Raw genomic sequence first — 22,106 nt, forward strand, 5'->3', positions numbered from 1 at the left:
GTGTGAGCTGATCTTGTCTATGACCCATATGTGAGCTGATTTTGTCTATGACCCACACGTGAAATGATCTTGAGCCGATCTTGTCTATGACACACACGTGAGCTGACCTTGTCTCTGACCCACACGTGAGCTGATCTTGTTTATGACCCATGCGTGAGCTGATCTTGCCTATGGCCATGCATGAGCTGATCTTGTCTATGACACAGGCATGAGCTAATCTTGTCTATGACTCTTGCGTGAGCCGATCTTGTCTATGACCCAGGCGTGAGCTGATCTTGTCTATGACACACGCGTGAACTGATCTTGTCCATGACCCACACATGAGCTGATCTTGTCTATGACCCATGCGTGAGCTGATCTTGTCTATGAGCCACACATGAGCTGATCCTGTCTATGACACATGCATGAGCTGTTCTTGTCTATGACCCAGAGGTGAGCTGATCTTGTTTATGACCCACACGTGAGGTGATCTTGTCTATGACCCACATTTGAGTGGATCTTGTCTATGACCCACATGTGAGCTGATCCTGTTTACTTCCCACATGTGAGTTGAACTTGTCTTTGACCCACACGTGAGCTGATCTGTCGATGACCCACACGTGAACTGATCCTGTTTATGACCCACTCGTGAGCTGATCTTGTCTTTGACCCACACGTGAGCTGATCTTGTCTATGACCAACGCGTGAGCTGATCCTGTTTATGACCCACACGTGAGCTCATCTTGTCTTTGACCCACACGTGAGCTGATCTTGTCTATGACCCACGCATGAGCTGATACTTTTTGTGACCCACACGTGAGCTGTTCTTGTCTTTGACCCACACATGAGCTGATCTTGTCTATGAGCCACAAGTGAGCTGATCTTGTCTATGACCCACGTGTGAGCTGATCGTGTCTATGACCGATACGTGAGCTGATTTTGTTTATGACCCACATGTGAACTGATCTTGAGCTGATCTTGTCTATGACACACCAGTGAGCTGATCTTATCTATGACCCGCATGTGAGCTGATCTTGTCTTTGACCCGCACGTTAGATGATCTTGTCTATGACCCACGCATGAGCTGATACTTTTTGTGACCCACACGTGAGCTATTCTTGTCTTTGACCCACACGTGAGCTGATCTAGTCTATGAACAACAAATGAGCTGATCTTATCTATGACCCACGCGTGAGCTGATCTTGTCTATGACCCATACGTGAGCTGATTTTGTCTATGACCCATACGTGAACTGATCTTGAGCTGATCTTGTTTATGACCCATGCATGAGCTGATCTTGCCTATGGCCATGCATGAGTTGATCTTGTCTATGACACAGGCATGAGCTGATCTTGTCTATGACTCACGCGTGAGCTGATCTTTTCTATGACCCAGGCGTGAGCTGATCTTGTCTATGATACACGCGTGAACTGAACTTCTCTATGACCCATGCGTGAGCTGATCTTGTCTATGAGCCACACATGAGCTGATCCTGTCTATTACACATGCGTGAGCTGTTCTTGTCTATGACCCAGAGGTGAGCTGATCTTGTTTATGACCCACACGTGAGCTGACCTTGTCTATGAGCCACATGTGAGCTGATCTTGTCTTTGACCCACACGTGAGCTGATCTTGTCTATGACCCATGCATGAGCTGATCCTGTTTATGACCCACACATGATCTGAGCTTTTCTTTGACCCGCACGTGAGCTGATCTTGTCTTTAACCCACATGTGAGCTGATCTTGTCTATGACCAATGCGTGAGCCGATCCAGTTTATGACCCACATGTGCGCTGATCTTGTCTTTAACCCACATGTGAGCTGATCTTGTCTATGACCCATGCATGAGCTGATCCTGTCTTTGACCCACACGTGAACTAATCTTGTCTATGACTCACGCGTGAACTGATCTTGTCTATGACCAACGCATGATCTGTTCTTGTCTATGACCCTCAGATGAGCTGATTTTTTTATGACGCACACGTGAGCTGATCTGGTCTATAAGCCACATGTGAGCTGATCTTGTCTTTGACCCACAACTGGGCTGATCTTGTCTATGACCCACATGTGAGCTGATCCTGTTTATGTCCACCATGTGAGTTGAACTTGTCTTTGACCCACACGTGAGCTGATCGTGTCTATGACCCACACGTGAGCTGATCCTGTTTATGACCCACACATGAGCTGATCTTGTCTATGACCCACACCTGAGCTGATCCTGTTTATGACCCACATGTGAGCTGATCTTGTCTTTGAACCACACGTGAGCTGATCTTGTATATGACCCACGCATGAGCCTATACCGTTTGTGACCCACATGTGAACTGTTCTTGTCTTTGACCCATACGTGAGCTGATTTTGTCTATGACCCACATGTGAACTGATCTTGAGCTGATCTTGTCTATGACACACACGTGAGCTGAACTTGTCTATGACCCACACATGAGCTGATATTGTTTATGACCCATGCGTGAGCTGATCTTGCCTATGGCCATTCGTGAGTTGATCTTGTCTATGACACAGGCATGAGCTGAACTTGTCAATGACCCAGGTGTGAGCTGATCTTGTCTATGACACACGCGTGAACTGATCTTGTCTATGACCCACACATGAGCTGATCTTGTCTATGACCCATGCGTGAGCTGATCTTGTCTATGAGCTGATCCTGTCTATGACACACGTGTGAACTGATCTTGTCTATGACCCACACATGAGCTGATCTTGTCTATGACACACGCGTGAACTGATCTTGTCTATGACCCACACATGAGCTGATCTTGTTTATGTCCCACACGTGAGCTGGTCTTGTCTATGACCCACATGTGAGCGGATCTTGTCTATGACCCACGTGTGAGCTGTTCTTGTCTATGACCCACACGTGAGCTGATCTTGTCTATGACCCACGCGTGAGCTGATCTTGTTTATGACACACATGTGAGCTGATCTTGTCTATGGCCCACACGTGAGCTGAACATGTCTACGAACCACACGTGAGCTGATCTTGTCTATGAGCCACACGTGAGCTGATCTTGTCTTTGACCCACATGTGTGCTGATCTTGTCTATGACCCACATGTGAGCTGATCCTGTTTATGTCCCACATGTGAGTTGAACTTGTCTTTGACCCACACGTGAGCTGATCTTGTCTATGATCCACACGTGAGCTGATCCTGTTTATTACCCACACATTAGCTGTTCTTGTCTTTGACCCACACGTGAGCTGAGCATGTCTATGACCCACGCGTGAGCTGATCCTGTTTACGACCCACATGTGAGCTGATCTTGTCTTTGGCCCACACGTGAGCTAATCTTGTCTACGACCCATGCGTGAGCTGATCTTGTCTATGACCCACACGACGGCTGTTCTTGTCTCTGAACCACATGTGAGCTGATCTTGTCTATGACCCACACATGAGCAGATCTTGTCTATGACCCACGCGTGAGCTGTTCTTGTCTATGACTAACGCGTGAGCTGTTCTTGTCTATGACCCACACGTGAGCTGATCATGTCTATGACCCACGCGTGAGCTGATCTTGTTTATGACCCACATGTGAGCTGATCTTGTCTATGACCCACATGAGAGCTGAACATTTCTATGAACCACACGTGAGCTGATCTTGTCTATGAGCCACACGTGAGCTGATATTGTCTTTGAACCACACATGAACTGATCTTGTCTATGACCCACGCTTGAGCTGATCTTGTCTGTGACTCACGCGTGAGCTGATCTTGTCTATGACCCACAGGTAAGCTGATTTTGTTTATGACCCACACGTGAGCGGATCTTGTCTATGACCCACATATGAGCGGATCTTGTCTATGACCCACGAGCGAGCTGTTCTTGTCTATGACCCATGCATGAGCTGATCTTGTTTATGACCCATGTGAGCTGATCTTGTCTATGACCCATGCATGAGCTGATCTTGTTTATGACCCATGTGAGCTGATCTTGTCTATGACCCACACGTGAGCTGAACATGTCTATGAACCACACGTGAGCTGATCTTGTCTATGAGCCACACGTGAGCTGATCTTGTCTTTGACCCACACGTGAGCTGATCTTGTATATGACCCACGCATGAGCTGATCCTGTGTATGACCTCACGTGAGCTGAGCTTTTCTTTGACCCACACGTGAACTGATCTTGTCTATGACCAATGTGTGAGCCGATCCTGTTTATGACCCAAACGTGAGCTGATCTTGTCTTTAACCCACATGTGAGCTGATCTTGTCTATGACCCACGCATGAGCTGATCCTGTCTTTGACCCACATGTGAGCTAATCTTGTCTATGACTCACGCGTGAGCTGATGTTGTCTATGACCAATGCGTGATCTGTTCTTGTCTGTGACCCTTGTTGAGCTGATCTTTTTTATGACGCACACGTGAGCTGATCTTGTCTATGACCCATATGTGAGCGGATCTTTTCTATGACCCACGCATGAGTTGTTCTTGTCTTTGACCCACACGTGAGCTGATCTTGTCTATGACCCACACATGAGCTGATCTTGTTCATGACCCACATGTGAGCTGATCTTGTCTATGACCCACACGTGAGCTGAACATGTCTATGAACCACACGTGAGCTGATCTTGTCTATGAGCCACACGTGAGCTGATCTTGTCTTTGACCCTCACGTGAGCTGATCTTGTCTATGACCCACGAGTGAGCTGATCCTGTTTATGACCCACACGTGAGCTGATCTTGTCTATGACCCACGCGTGAGCTGATCCTGTTTATGACTCACATGTGAGCTGATCTTGTCTTTGACCTGCACGTGAGCTGATCTTGTCTATGACCCACGCATGAGCTGATACTGTTTATGACCCACATGTGAGCTGTTCTTGTCTTTGACCCACATGTGAGCTGATCTTGTCTATGAGCCACAAGAGAGCTTATCTTGTCTATGACCCACGTGTGAGCTGATCATGTCTATGACCCATGCATGAGCTGATTTTGTCTATGACACACATGTGAACTGATCTTGAGCTGATCTTGTCTATGAAAAACATGTGAGCTGCTCTTGTCTTTAACCGCACTTGAGCTGATCTTGTCGTTGACCCTCACCTGAGCTGATCTTGTCTATGACCCACGTTTGAGCTGATCCTGTTTATGACCCACACGTGAGCTGATCTTGTCTTTGACCCGCACATGGGCTGATCTTGTCTATGACCCACGCATGAGCTGATACTGTTTATGACCCACACGTGAGCTGATCTTGTCTATGACCCACTTGTGAGCTGATCATGTCTATGACCCATACGTGAGCTGATTTTGTCTATGACCCACATGTGAAATGATCTTGAGCTGATCTTGTCTATGAGACACACGTGAGCTGATCTTGTCTATGACCCCCACGTGAGCTGATCTTGTCTTTGACCCGCACGTGAGCTGATCTTGTCTATGGCCCATGCATGAGCTGATAATGTTTACTACCCACATGTGAGCTGTTCTTGTCTTTGACCCACACATGAGCTGATCTTGTCTATGACCCACACGTGAGCTGATCTTGTCTACGACCCATACGTGAGCTGATTTTGTCTATGACCCACACGTGAACTGATCTTGAGCTGATCTTGTCTATGACCCCCACGTGAGCTGATCTTGTCTTTGACCCGCACGTGAGCTGATCTTGTCTATGGCCCATGCATGAGCTGATAATGTTTATGACCCACATGTGAGCTGTTCTTGTCTTTGACCCACACATGAGCTGACCTTGTCTCTGACCCACACGTGAGCTGATCTTGTTTATGACCCATGCGTGAGCTGATCTTGCCTATGGCCATGCGTGAGCTGATCTTGTCTATGACACAGGCATGAGCTGATCTTCTCTATGACTCACGCGTGAGCTGATCTTGTCTATGACCCAGGCTTGAGCTGATCTTGTCTATGACCCATGCATGAGCTGATCTTGTCTATGAGCCACACATGAGCTGATCATGCCTATGACACACGCGTGAGCTGTTCTTTTCTATGACCCAGACGTGAGCTGATCTTGTTTATGACCCACATGTGAGCTGATCTTGTCTATGACCCACATGTGAGCTGTTCTTGTCTATGACCCATGTGAGCTGATCTTGTCTATGACCCATGCATGAGCTGATCTTGTTTATGACCCATGTGAGCTGATCTTGTCTATGACCCACGCATGAGCTGATCATGTCTTTGACCCACATGTGAGCTAATCTTGTCTATGACTCACGCGTGAGCTGATGTTGTCTATGACCAATGCGTGATCTGTTCTTGTCTGTGACCCTCAGTTGAGCTGATCTTTTTTATGACGCACACGTGAGCTGATCTTGTCTATGACCCATATGTGAGCGGATCTTTTCTATGACCCACGCATGAGCTGTTCTTGTCTTTGACCCACACGTGAGCTGATCTTGTCTATGACCCACACATGAGCTGATCTTGTTCATGACCCACATGTGAGCTGATCTTGTCTATGACCCACACGTGAGCTGAACATGTCTATGAACCACACGTGAGCTGATCTTGTCTATGAGCCACACGTGAGCTGATCTTGTCTTTGACCCTCACGTGAGCTGATCTTGTCTATGACCAAGGAGTGAGCTGATCCTGTTTATGACCCACACGTGAGCTGATCTTGTCTATGACCCACGCGTGAGCTGATCCTGTTTATGACTCACATGTGAGCTGATCTTGTCTTTGACCTGCACGTGAGCTGATCTTGTCTATGACCCACGCATGAGCTGATACTGTTTATGACCCACATGTGAGCTGTTCTTGTCTTTGACCCACATGTGAGCTGATCTTGTCTATGAGCCACAAGAGAGCTTATCTTGTCTATGACCCACGTGTGAGCTGATCATGTCTATGACCCATGCATGAGCTGATTTTGTCTATGACACACATGTGAACTGATCTTGAGCTGATCTTGTCTATGAAAAATATGTGAGCTGCTCTTGTCTTTAACCGCACTTGAGCTGATCTTGTCTTTGACCCTCACCTGAGCTGATCTTGTCTATGACCCACGTTTGAGCTGATCCTGTTTATGACCCACACGTGAGCTGATCTTGTCTTTGACCCGCACATGGGCTGATCTTGTCTATGACCCACGCATGAGCTGATACTGTTTATGACCCACACGTGAGCTGATCTTGTCTATGACCCACTTGTGAGCTGATCATGTCTATGACCCATACGTGAGCTGATTTTGTCTATGACCCACATGTGAAATGATCTTGAGCTGATCTTGTCTATGAGACACACGTGAGCTGATCTTGTCTATGACCCCCACGTGAGCTGATCTTGTCTTTGACCCGCACGTGAGCTGATCTTGTCTATGGCCCATGCATGAGATGATAATGTTTACTACCCACATGTGAGCTGTTCTTGTCTTTGACCCACACATGAGCTGATCTTGTCTATGACCCACACGTGAGCTGATCTTGTCTACCACCCATACGTGAGCTGATTTTGTCTATGACCCACACGTGAACTGATCTTGAGCTGATCTTGTCTATGACCCCCACGTGAGCTGATCTTGTCTTTGACCCGCACGTGAGCTGATCTTGTCTATGGCCCATGCATGAGCTGATAATGTTTATGACCCACATGTGAGCTGTTCTTGTCTTTGACCCACACATGAGCTGACCTTGTCTCTGACCCACACGTGAGCTGATCTTGTTTATGACCCATGCGTGAGCTGATCTTGCCTATGGCCATGCGTGAGCTGATCTTGTCTATGACACAGGCATGAGCTGATCTTCTCTATGACTCACGCGTGAGCTGATCTTGTCTATGACCCAGGCTTGAGCTGATCTTGTCTATGACCCATGCATGAGCTGATCTTGTCTATGAGCCACACATGAGCTGATCATGCCTATGACACACGCGTGAGCTGTTCTTTTCTATGACCCAGACGTGAGCTGATCTTGTTTATGACCCACATGTGAGCTGATCTTGTCTATGACCCACATGTGAGCTGTTCTTGTCTATGACCCACATGTGAGCTGATCTTGTCTATGACCCACACATGAGCTGAACATGTCTATGAACCACACGTGAGCTGATCTTGTCTATGAGCCACATGTGAGCTGATCTTGTCTTTGACCTACAACTGGGCTGATCTTGTCTATGACCCACATGTGAGCTGATCCTGTTTATGTCCACCATGTGAGTTGAACTTGTCTTTTACCCACACGTTAGCTGATCGTGTCTATGACCCACACGTGAGCTGATGCTGTTTATGACCCACACGTGAGCTGATCTTGTCTATGACCCACGCGTGAGATGATCTTATCTATGACACACACATGAGCTGATCTTGTCTTTGACCCGCACGTGAGCTGATCTTGTCTCTGACCCATACATGAGCTGATACTGTTTATGACCCACATGTGAGCTGTTCTTGTCTTTGACCCACACGTGAGCTGATCTTGTCTATGAGCCATAAGTGAGCTGATCTTGTCTATGACCCACTTGTGAGCTGATCTTGTCTATGACCCTTACGTGAGCTGATTTTGTCTATGAACCACATGTGAACTGATCTTGAGCTGATCTTGTCTACGACACACACGTGAGCTGACCTTGTCTATGACTCACACATGAGCTGATATTGTTTATCACCCATGCGTGAGCTGATCTTGCCTATGGCCATGCGTGAGTTGATCTTGTCTATGACACAGGCATGAGCTGATCTTGTCTATGACTCACGCGTGAGCTGATCTTGTCTATGACACAGGCGTGAGCTGATCTTGTCTATGACACACGCATGAACTGATCTTGTCTATGACCCACACATGAGCTGATCTTGTCTATGACCCATGAGTGAGCTGATCTTGTCTATGAGCCACACATGAGCTGATCCTGTCTATGACACACGTGTGAGCTGTTCTTGTGTATGACCCAGAGGTGAGCTGATCTTGTTTATGTCCCACACGTGAGCTGGTCTTGTCTATGACCCACATATGAGTGGATCTTGTCAATGGCCCACGTGTGAACTGTTCTTGTCTATGACCCACACGTGAGCTGATCTTGTCTATGACCCACCCGTGAGCTGATCTTGTTCATAACCCACATGTGAGCTGATCTTGTCTATGTCCCACATATGAGTTGAACTTGTCTTTGACCCACACGTGAGCTGATCTTGTCTATGATCCACACGTGAGCTGATCCTGTTTATGACCCACACGTGAGCTGATCTTGTCTATGACCCACGCGTGAGCTGATCTTATCTATGACACACACATGAGCTGATCTTGTCTTTGACCCGCACGTGAGCTGATCTTGTCTCTGACCCATGCATGAGTTGATACTGTTTATGACACACATGTGAGCTGTTCTTGTCTTTGACCCACACGTGAGCTGATCTTGTCTATGAGCCACACGTGAGCTGATCTTGTCTATGACCCACGCGTGAACTGATCTTGTCTATGACCCTTACGTGAGCTGATTTTGTCTATGTCCCACATGTGAACTGATCTTGAGCTGATATTGTCTATGACAAACAAGTGAGCTGACCTTGTCTATGACTCACACATGAGCTGATATTGTTGATGACCCATGCGTGAGCTGATCTTGCCTATGGCCATGCGTGAGTTGATCTTGTCTATGACACAGGCATGAGCTAATCTTGTCTATGACTCACGCGTGAGCTGATCTTCTCTATGACCCAGGCGTGAGCTGATCTTGTCTATGACACACGCGTGAACTGATCTTGTCTATGACCCACACATGAGCTGATCTTGTCTATGACCCATGCGTGAGCTGATCTTTTCTATGAGCCACACATGAGATGATCCTGTCTATGACACACGCGTGAGCTGTTCTTGTCTATGACCCAGATGTGAGCTGATCTTGTTTATGTCCCACATGTGAGCTGGTCTTGTCTATGACCCACATGTGAGCGGATCTTGTCTATGGCCCGCGTGTGAGCTGTTCTTGTCTATGACCCACACGTAAACTGATCTTGTCTATGACCCACGTGTGAGATGATCTTGTTTATGACCCATATGTGAGCTGATCTTGTCTATGACCCACACGTGAGCTGAACATGTCTATGAACCACAAGTGAGCTGATCTTGTCTATGAGCCACACATGAGATGATCCTGTCTATGAGACACGCGTGAGCTGTCCTTGTCTATGACCCAGATGGGAGCTGATCTTGTTTATGTCCCACACGTGAGCTGGTCTTGTCTATGACCCACATGTGAGCGGATCTTGTCTATGGCCCGCGTGTGAGCTGTTCTTGTCTATGACCCACACGTAAGCTGATCTTGTCTATGACCCACGCGTGAGCTGATCTTGTCTTTGACCCACATGTGGTCTGATCTTGTCTATGACCCACATGTGAGCTGATCCTGTTTATGTCCCAAATGTGAGTTGAACTTGTCTTTGACCCACACATGAGATGATCTTGTCTATGACCCACGTGTGAGCTGATCTTGTTTATGACCCACATGTGGGCTGATCTTGTCTATGACCCACATGTGAGCGGACCTTGTCTATGGCCCGCGTGTGAGCTGTTCTTGTCTATCACCCACACGTGAGCTGATCTTGTCTATGACCCACGCGTGAGCTGATCTTGTTTATGACCCACATGTGAGCTGATCCTGTTTATGTCCCACATGTGAGTTGAACTTGTCTTTTACCCACACGTGAGCTGATCTTGTCTATGATCCACATGTGAGCTGATCCTGTTTATGACCAACACATGAGCTGATCTTGTCTTTGACCCACATGTGAGCTAATCTTGTCTACGACACATGCGTGAGCTGATCTTGTCTATGACCCACACGACGGCTGTTCTTGTCTATGACCCATGCATGAGCTGTTCTTGTCTATGACCCACACGTGAGCTGATCATGTCTATGACCCACGCGTGAGCTGATCTTGTTTATGACCCACATGTGAGCTGATCTTGTCTATGACCCACATGTGAGCTGAACATTTCTATGAACCACACGTGAGCTGATCTTGTCTATGAGCCACACGTGAGCTGATATTGTCTTTGAACCACACATGAACTGATGTTGTCTATGACCCACGCATGAGCTGATCTTGTCTATGACTCACGCGTGAGCTGATCTTGTCTATGACTCACGCGTGAGCTGATCTTGTCTATGACCCACAGGTGAGCTGATCTTGTTTATGACCCACACGTGAGCTGATCTTGTCTATGACCCACACATGAGCAGATCTTGTCTATGACCCACGAGCGAGCTGTTCTTGTCTATGACCCACAAGTGAGCTGATCTTGTCTATGACCCAGAAGTGAGCTAATCTTGTCTATGACCCATGCATGAGCTGAACTTGTCTATGACCCACACGTGAGCTGAACATATCTATGAACCACACGTGAGCTGATCATGTCTATGAGCCACACGTGAGCTGATCTTGTCTTTGACCCACACGTGAGCTGATCTTGTCTATGACCCACGCATGAGCTGATCCTGCTTATGACCCACACGTGAAATGAGCTTTTCTTTGACCCACAAATGAGCTGATCTTGTCTATGACCCACACGTGAGCTGATCATGTCTATGACCCACGCGTGAGCTGATCTTGTTTATGACCCACATGTGAGCTGATCTTGTCTATGACCCACATGTGAGCTGAACATTTCTATGAACCACACGTGAGTTGATCTTGTCTATGAGCCACACGTGAGCTGATCTTGTCTTTGACCCACACGTGAGCTGATCTTGTCTATGACCCACGCATGAGCTGATCCTGTTTATGACCCACACGTGAGATGAGCTTTTCTTTGACCCACACGTGAGCTGATCATGTCTATGACCCACGCATGAGCTGATCTTGTTTATGACCCACATGTGAGCTGATCTTGTCTATGACCCACATGTGAGCTGAACATTTCTATGAACCACACGTGAGCTGATCTTGTTTATGACCCACACGTGAGCTGATCTTGTCTATGACCCACACATGAGAGGATCTTGTCTATGACCCACGAGCGAGCTGTTCTTGTCTAAGACCCACAAGTGGGCTGATCTTGTCTATGATCCACAAGTGAGCTGATCTTGGGTATGACCCATGCATGAGCTGAACTTGTCTATGACCCACACGTGAGCTGAACATGTCTATGAACCACACGTGAGCTAATCTTGTCTACGACACATGCGTGAGCTGATCTTGTCTATGACCCACACGACGGCTGTTCTTGTCTATGACCCACGCATGAGCTGTTCTTGTCTATGACCCACACGTGAGCTGATCATGTCTATGACCCATGCGTGAGCTGATCTTGTTTATGACCCACATTTGAGATGAGCTTTTCTTTGACCCACACATGAGCTGATCTTGTCTATGACCCACACGTGAGATGAGCTTTTCTTTGACCCACACATGAGCTGATCTTGTCTATGACCCACACGTGAGCTGATCATGTCTATGACCCACGCGTGAGCTGATCTTGTTTATGACCCACATGTGAGCTGATCTTGTCTATGACCCACATGTGAGCTGAACATTTCTATGAACCACACGTGAGCTGATCTTGTCTATGAGCCACAAGTGAGCTGATATTGTCTTTGAACCACACATGAACTGATGTTGTCTATGACCCACGCGTGAGCTGATCTTGTCTATGACTCACACGTGAGCTGATCTTGTCTATGACTCACGCGTGAGCTGATCTTGTCTATGACCCACAGGTGAGCTGATCTTGTTTATGACCCACGCGTGAGCTGATCTTGTCTATGACCCACACATGAGCGGATCTTGTCTATGACCCACGAGCGAGCTGTTCTTGTCTATGACCCACAAGTGAGCTGATCTTGTCTATGACCCACAAGTGAGCTCATCTTGTCTATGACCCATGCATGAGCTGAACTTGTCTATGACCCACACGTGAGCTGAACATGTCTATGAACCACACGTGAGCTGATCATGTCTATGAGCCACACGTGAGCTGATCTTGTCTTTGACCCACACGTGAGCTGATCTTGTCTATGACCCACGCATGAGCTGATCCTGTTTATGACCCACACGTGAGATGAGCTTTTCTTTGACCCACACATGAGCTGATCTTGTCTATGACCCACACGTGAGCTGATCATGTCTATGACCCACGCGTGAGCTGATCTTGTTTATGACCCACATGTGAGCTGATCTTGTCTATGACCCACATGTGAGCTGAACATTTCTATGAACCACACTTGAGCTGATCTTGTCTATGAGCCACACGTGAGCTGATATTGTCTTTGAACCACACATGAACTGATCTTGTCTATGACCCACACGTGAGCTGATCTTGTCTATGACTCACGCGTGAGCTGATCTTTTCTATGGCTCATGCGTGAGCTGATCTTGTCTATGACCCACAGGTGAGCTGATCTTGTTTATGACCCACACGTGAGCTGATCTTGTCTATGACCCACACATGAGAGGATCTTGTCTATGACCCACGAGCAAGCTGTTCTTGTCTACGACCCACAAGTGAGCTGATCTTGTCTATGACCCACAAGTGAGCTGATCTTGTCTATGACCCATGCATGAGCTGATCTTGTCTATGACCCATGCATGAGCTGAACTTGTCTATGACCCACACGTGAGCTGAACATGTCTATGAACCACACGTGAGCTGATCATGTCTTTGACCCACACGTGAGCTGATCTTCTCTATGACCCACGCATGAGCCGATCCTGTTTATGACCCACACGTTAGATGAGCTTTTCTTTGACCCACATGTGAGCTGATCTTGTCTATGACCAATGCGTGAGCCGATCCTGTTTATGACCCACACGTGAGCTGATCTTGTCTTTAACCCACATGTGAGCTGATCCTGTCTATGAACAATGTGACAGCCAATCTTGTTTATGACCCACACGTGAGCTGATATTGTCTTTAACCCACATGTGAGCTGATCTTGTCTATGACCCACGCATAAACTATCCTGTCTTTGACCCACCCGTGAGATGATCTAGTCTATGACCCAGGCATGAGCTGATACTGTTCATGACCCACACATGAGCTGATCCTGTTTATGACCCACACATGAGCTGATCTTGTCTATGACCCACACGTGAGCTGATCTTGTCTATGACCCATGCGTGAGCTAATCTTGTCTATGACCCACGTGTGAGCTGATCGTGTCTATGACCCATGCGTGAGCTAATCTTGTCTATGACCCACGTGTGAGCTGATTGTGTCTATGACCCATATGTGAGCTGATTTTGTCTATGACACACTTGTGAACTTATCTTGAGCTGATCTTGTCTATGACACACACGTGAGCTGATCTTGTCTATGACCCACACGTGAGCTGATCTTGTGTTTGACCCGCACTTGAGCTGATCTTGTCTATGACCCACATTTGAGCTGATCTTGTCTATGACCCAAGCGTGAGCTGATCCTGTTTATGACCCACACGTGAGCTGATCTTGTCTTTGACCCGCACGTGGGCTGATCTTGTCTATGACCCACGCATGAGCTGATTCAGCTTATGACCCACACGTGAGCTGTTCTTGTCTTTGACCCACACGTGAGCTGATCTTTTCAATGAGCCACAAGTGAGCTGATCTTGTCTATGACTCACACATGAGCTGATATTGTTTATGACCCATGCGTGAGCTGATCTTGCCTATGGCCATGCGTGAGTTGATCTTGTCTATGACACAGGCATGAGCTAATCTTGTCTATGACTCACGCGTGAGCTGATCTTGTCTATGACCCAGGCGTGAGCTGATCTTGTCTATGACCCAGGCGTGAGCTGATCTTGTCTATGACACACGCGTGAACTGATCTTGTCTATGACCCACACATGAGCTGATCTTGTCTATGACCCATGCGTGAGCTGATCTTTTCTATGAGCCACACATGAGACGATCCTGTCTATGACACACGCGTGAGCTATTCTTGTCTATGACCCAGATGTGAGCTGATCTTGTTTATGTCCCACACGTGAGCTGGTCTTGTCTATGACCCACATATGAGCGGATCTTGTCTATGGCCCGCGTGTGAGCTGTTCTTGTCTATGACCCACACGTAAGCTGATCTTGTCTATGACCCACGCGTGAGCTGATCTTGTTTATGACCCACATGTGAGCTGATCTTGTCTATGACCCACACGTGAGCTGGACATGTCTATGAACGACATGTGAGCTGATCTTGTCTATGAGCCACACATGAGCTGGTCTTGTCTATGACTCACATGTGAGCGGATCTTGTCTATGGCCCGCGTGTGAGCTGTTCTTGTCTATGACCCACACGTAAGCTGATCTTGTCTATGACCCACGCGTGAGCTGATCTTGTTTATGACCCACATGTGAGCTGATCTTGTCTATGACCCACATGTGAGCTGATCCTGTTTATGTCCCACATGTGAGTTGAACTTGTCTTTGACCCACACGTGAGATGATCTTGTCTATGACGCACGCGTGAGCTGATCTTGTTTATGACCCACATGTGAGCTGATCCTGTCTATGACACACGCGTGAGCTTTCCTTGTCTATGACCCAGATGGGAGCTGATCTTGTTTATGTCCCACACGTGAGCTGGTCTTGTCTATGACTCACATGTGAGCGGATCTTGTCTATGGCCCGCGTGTGAGCTGTTCTTGTCTATGACCCACACGTAAGCTGATCTTGTCTATGACCCACGCGTGAGCTGATCTTGTTTATGACCCACATGTGAGCTGATCTTGTCTATGACCCACATGTGAGCTGATCCTGTTTATGTCCCACATGTGAGTTGAACTTGTCTTTGACCCACACGTGAGATGATCTTGTCTATGACGCACGCGTGAGCTGATCTTGTTTATGACCCACATGTGAGCTGATCTTGTCTATGACCCACACGTGAGCTGATCTTGTCTATGACCCACACATGAGAGGATCTTGTCTATGACCCACGAGCAAGCTGTTCTTGTCTACGACCCACAAGTGAGCTGATCTTGTCTATGACCCACAAGTGAGCTGATCTTGTCTATGACCCATGCATGAGCTGATCTTGTCTATGACCCATGCATGAGCTGAACTTGTCTATGACCCACACGTGAGCTGAACATGTCTATGAACCACACGTGAGCTGATCATGTCTTTGACCCACACGTGAGCTGATCCTCTCTATGACCCACGCATGAGCCGATCCTGTTTATGACCCACACGTTAGATGAGCTTTTCTTTGACCCACATGTGAGCTGATCTTGTCTATGACCAATGCGTGAGCCGATCCTGTTTATGACCCACACGTGAGCTGATCTTGTCTTTAACCCACATGTGAGCTGATCCTGTCTATGAACAATGTGACAGCCAATCCTGTTTATGACCCACACGTGAGCTGATATTGTCTTTAACCCACATGTGAGCTGATCTTGTCTATGACCCACGCATAAGCTATCCTGTCTTTGACCCACCCGTGAGATGATCTAGTCTATGACCCAGGCATGAGCTGATACTGTTCATGACCCACACATGAGCTGATCCTGTTTATGACCCACACATGAGCTGATCTTGTCTATGACCCACACGTGAGCTGATCTTGTCTATGACCCATGCGTGAGCTAATCTTGTCTATGACCCACGTGTGAGCTGATCGTGTCTATGACCCATGCGTGAGCTAATCTTGTCTATGACCCACGTGTGAGCTGATTGTGTCTATGACCCATATGTGAGCTGATTTTGTCTATGACACACTTGTGAACTTATCTTGAGCTGATCTTGTCTATGACACACACGTGAGATGATCTTGTCTATGACCCACACGTGAGCTGATCTTGTGTTTGACCCGCACTTGAGCTGATCTTGTCTATGACCCACATTTGAGCTGATCTTGTCTATGACCCAAGCGTGAGCTGATCCTGTTTATGACCCACACGTGAGCTGATCTTGTCTTTGACCCGCACGTGGGCTGATCTTGTCTATGACCCACGCATGAGCTGATTCAGCTTATGACCCACACGTGAGCTGTTCTTGTCTTTGACCCACACGTGAGCTGATCTTTTCAATGAGCCACAAGTGAGCTGATCTTGTCTATGACTCACACATGAGCTGATATTGTTTATGACCCATGCGTGAGCTGATCTTGCCTATGGCCATGCGTGAGTTGATCTTGTCTATGACACAGGCATGAGCTAATCTTGTCTATGACTCACGCGTGAGCTGATCTTGTCTATGACCCAGGCGTGAGCTGATCTTGTCTATGACACACGCGTGAACTGATCTTGTCTATGACCCACACATGAGCTGATCTTGTCTATGACCCATGCGTGAGCTGATCTTTTCTATGAGCCACACATGAGACGATCCTGTCTATGACACACGCGTGAGCTGTTCTTGTCTATGACCCAGATGTGAGCTGATCTTGTTTATGTCCCACACGTGAGCTGGTCTTGTCTATGACCCACATATGAGCGGATCTTGTCTATGGCCCGCGTGTGAGCTGTTCTTGTCTATGACCCACACGTAAGCTGATCTTGTCTATGACCCACGCGTGAGCTGATCTTGTTTATGACCCACATGTGAGCTGATCTTGTCTATGACCCACACGTGAGCTGGACATGTCTATGAACCACATGTGAGCTGATCTTGTCTATGAGCCACACATGAGATGATCCTGTCTATTACACACGCGTGAGCTTTCCTTGTCTATGACCCAGATGGGAGCTGATTTTGTTTATGTCCCACACGTGAGCTGGTCTTGTCTATGACTCACATGTGAGCGGATCTTGTCTATGGCCCGCGTGTGAGCTGTTCTTGTCTATGACCCACACGTAAGCTGATCTTGTCTATGACCCACGCGTGAGCTGATCTTGTTTATGACCCACATGTGAGCTGATCTTGTCTATGACCCACATGTGAGCTGATCCTGTTTATGTCCCACATGTGAGTTGAACTTGTCTTTGACCCACACGTGAGATGATCTTGTCTATGACGCACGCGTGAGCTGATCTTGTTTATGACCCACATGTGAGCTGATCTTGTCTATGACCCACACGTGAGCTGAACATGTCTATGAACCACATGTGAGCTGATCTTGTCCATGAGCCACACGTGAGCTGATCTTGTCTTTGACCCACATGTGGGCTGATCTTGTCTATGACCCACATGTGAGCGGATCTTGTCTATGGCCCGCGTGTGAGCTGTTCTTGTCTATCACCCACACGTGAGCTGATCTTGTCTATGACCCACGCGTGAGCTGATCTTGTTTATGACCCACATGTGAGCTGATCCTGTTCATGTCCCACATGTGAGTTGAACTTGTCTTTGACCCACACGTGAGCTGATCTTGTCTATGATCCACATGTGAGCTAATCCTGTTTATGACCAACACATGAGCTGTTCTTGTCTTTGACCCACACGTGAGCTGATCATGTCTATGACCCACACGTGAGCTGATCTTGTCTTTGACCCACACGTGAGCTAATCTTGTCTACGACACAAGCGTGAGCTGATCTTGTCTATGACCCACACGACGGCTGTTCTTGTCTATGACCCACGCATGAGCTGTTCTTGTCTATGACCCACACGTGAGCTGATCATGTCTATGACCCACACGTGAGCTGATCTTGTTTATGACCCACATGTGAGCTGATCTTGTCTATGACCAACATGTGAGCTGAACATTTCTATGAACCACACGCGAGCTGATCTTGTCTATGAGCCATACGTGAGCTGATATTGTCTTTGAACCACACATGTACTGATGTTGTCTATGACCCACGCGTGAGCTGATCTTGTCTATGACTCACGCATGAGCTGATCTTGTCTATGACTCACGCGTGAGCTGATCTTGTCTATGACCCACAGGTGAGCTGATCTTGTTTATGACCCACACGTGAGCTGATCTTGTCTATGACCCACACATGAGCGGATCTTGTCTATGACCCACGAGCGAGCTGTTCTTGTCTATGACCCACAAGTGAGCTGATCTTGTCTATGACCCACAATGAGCTGATCTTGTCTATGACCCATGCATGAGCTGAACTTGTCTATGACCCACACGTGAGCTGAACATGTCTATGAACCACACGTGAGCTGATCATGTCTATGAGCCACACGTGAGCTGATCTTGTCTTTGACCCACACATGAGCTGATCTTGTCTTTGACCCACACATGAGCTGATCTTGTCTATGACCCACACGTGAGCTGATCATGTCTATGACCCACGCGTGAGCTGATCTTGTTTATGACCCACATGTGAGCTGATCTTGTCTATGACCCACATGTGAGCTGAACATTTCTATGAACCACACTTGAGCTGATCTTGTCTATGAGCCACACGTGAGCTGATATTGTCTTTGAACCACACATGAACTGATCTTGTCTATGACCCACACGTGAGCTGATCTTGTCTATGACTCACGCGTGAGCTGATCTTTTCTATGGCTCATGCGTGAGCTGATCTTGTCTATGACCCACAGGTGAGCTGATCTTGTTTATGACCCACACGTGAGCTGATCTTGTCTATGACCCACACATGAGAGGATCTTGTCTATGACCCACGAGCAAGCTGTTCTTGTCTACAACCCACAAGTGAGCTGATCTTGTCTATGACCCACAAGTAAGCTGATCTTGTCTATGACCCATGCATGAGCTGATCTTGTCTATGACCCATGCATGAGCTGAACTTGTCTATGACCCACACGTGAGCTGAACATGTCTATGAACCACACGTGAGCTGATCATGTCTTTGACCCACACGTGAGCTGATCTTGTCTATGACCCACGCATGAGCCGATCCTGTTTATGACCCACACGTTAGATGAGCTTTTCCTTGACCCACATGTGAGCTGATCTTGTCTATGACCAATGCGTGAGCCGATCCTGTTTATGACCCACACATGAGCTGATCTTGTCTTTAACCCACATGTGAGCTGATCCTGTCTATGAACAATGTGACAGCCAATCCTGTTTATGACCCACACGTGAGCTGATATTGTCTTTAACCCACATGTGAGCTGATCTTGTCTATGACCCACGCATAAGCTATCCTGTCTTTGACCCACCCGTGAGATGATCTAGTCTATGACCCAGGCATGAGCTGATACTGTTCATGACCCACACATGAGCTGATCCTGTTTATGACCCACACATGAGCTGATCTTGTCTATGACCCACACGTGAGCTGATCTTGTCTATGACCCATGCGTGAGCTAATCTTGTCTATGACCCACACATGAGCTGATCTTGTCTATGACCCACACGTGAGCTAATCTTGTCTACGACACAAGCGTGAGCTGATCTTGTCTATGACCCACACGACGGCTGTTCTTGTCTATGACCCACGCATGAGCTGTTCTTGTCTATGACCCACACGTGAGCTGATCATGTCTATGACCCACACGTGAGCTGATCTTGTTTATGACCCACATGTGAGCTGATCTTGTCTATGACCCACATGTGAGCTGAACATTTCTATGAACCACACGTGAGCTGATCTTGTCTATGAGCCACACGTGAGCTGATATTGTCTTTGAACCACACATGAACTGATGTTGTCTATGACCCACGCGTGAGCTGATCTTGTCTATGACTCACGCGTGAGCTGATCTTGTCTATGACTCACGCGTGCGCTGATCTTATCTATGACCCACAGGTGAGCTGATCTTGTTTATGACCCACACGTGAGCTGATCTTGTCTATGACCCACACATGAGCGGATCTTGTCTATGACCCACGAGCGAGCTGTTCTTGTCTATGACCCACAAGTGAGCTGATCTTGTCTATGACCCACAATGAGCTGATCTTGTCTATGACCCATGCATGAGCTGAACTTGTCTATGACCCACACGTGAGCTGAACATGTCTATGAACCACACGTGAGCTGATCATGTCTATGAGCCACACGTGAGCTGATCTTGTCTTTGACCCACACGTGAGCTGATCTTGTCTATGACCCACGCATGAGCTGATCCTGTTTATGACCCACACGTGAGATGAGCTTTTCTTTGACCCACACATGAGCTGATCTTGTCTATGACCCACACGTGAGCTGATCATGTCTATGACCCACGCGTGAGCTGATCTTGTTTATGACCCACATGTGAGCTGATCTTGTCTATGACCCACATGTGAGCTGAATATTTCTATGAACCACACGTGAGTTGATCTTGTCTATGAGCCACACGTGAGCTGATATTGTCTTTGAACCACACATGAACTGATCTTGTCTATGACCCACGCGTGAGCTGATCTTGTCTATGACTCACGCGTGAGCTGATCTTGTCTATGACCCACAGGTGAGCTGATCTTGTTTATGACCCACACGTAAGCTGATCTTGTCTATGACCCACACATGAGAGGATCTTGTCTATGACCCACGAGTGAGCTGTTCTTGTCTACGACCCACAAGTGAGCTGATCTTGTCTATGACCCACAAGTGAGCTGATCTTGTCTATGACCCATGCATGAGCTGAACTTGTCTATGACCCACACGTGAGCTGAACATGTCTATGAACCACACATGAGCTGATCATGACTATGAGCCACACGTGAGCTGATCTTGTCTTTGACCCACACGTGAGCTGATCTTGTCTATGACCCGCGCATGAGCTGATCCTGTTTATGACCCACACGTGAGATGAGCTTTTCTTTGACCCACACGTGAGCTGATCTTGTCTATGACCAATGCGTGAGCCGATCCTGTTTATAACCCACACGTGAGCTGATCTTGTCTTTAACCCACATGTGAGCTGATCCTGTCTATGAACAATGTGACAGCCAATCCTGTTTATGACCCACACGTGAGCTGATCTTGTCTTTAACCCACATGTGAACTGATCTTGAGCTGATCTTGTCTATGACCCCCACTTGAGCTGATATTGTCTTTGACCCGCACATGAGCTGATCTTGTCTATGACCCACGCATGAGCTGATACTGTTTATGACCCACATGTGAGCTGTTTGTGTCTTTGACCCACATGTGAGCTGATCTTGTCTATGAGCCACAAGTGAGCTGATCGTGTCTATGACACACGTGTGAGCTGATCTTGTCTATGACCCATATGTGAGCTGATTTTGTCTATGACCCACACGTGAAATGATCTTGAGCCGATCTTGTCTATGACACACACGTGAGCTGACCTTGTCTCTGACCCACACGTGAGCTGATCTTGTTTATGACCCATGCGTGAGCTGATCTTGCCTATGGCCATGCATGAGCTGATCTTGTCTATGACACAGGCATGAGCTAATCTTGTC

The sequence above is a fragment of the Ambystoma mexicanum genome, chromosome 9, assembly GCF_040938575.1.
Source record: "Ambystoma mexicanum isolate Mex_15411 chromosome 9, UKY_AmexF1_1, whole genome shotgun sequence".
Taxonomy (NCBI): Eukaryota; Metazoa; Chordata; class Amphibia; order Caudata; family Ambystomatidae; genus Ambystoma; species Ambystoma mexicanum.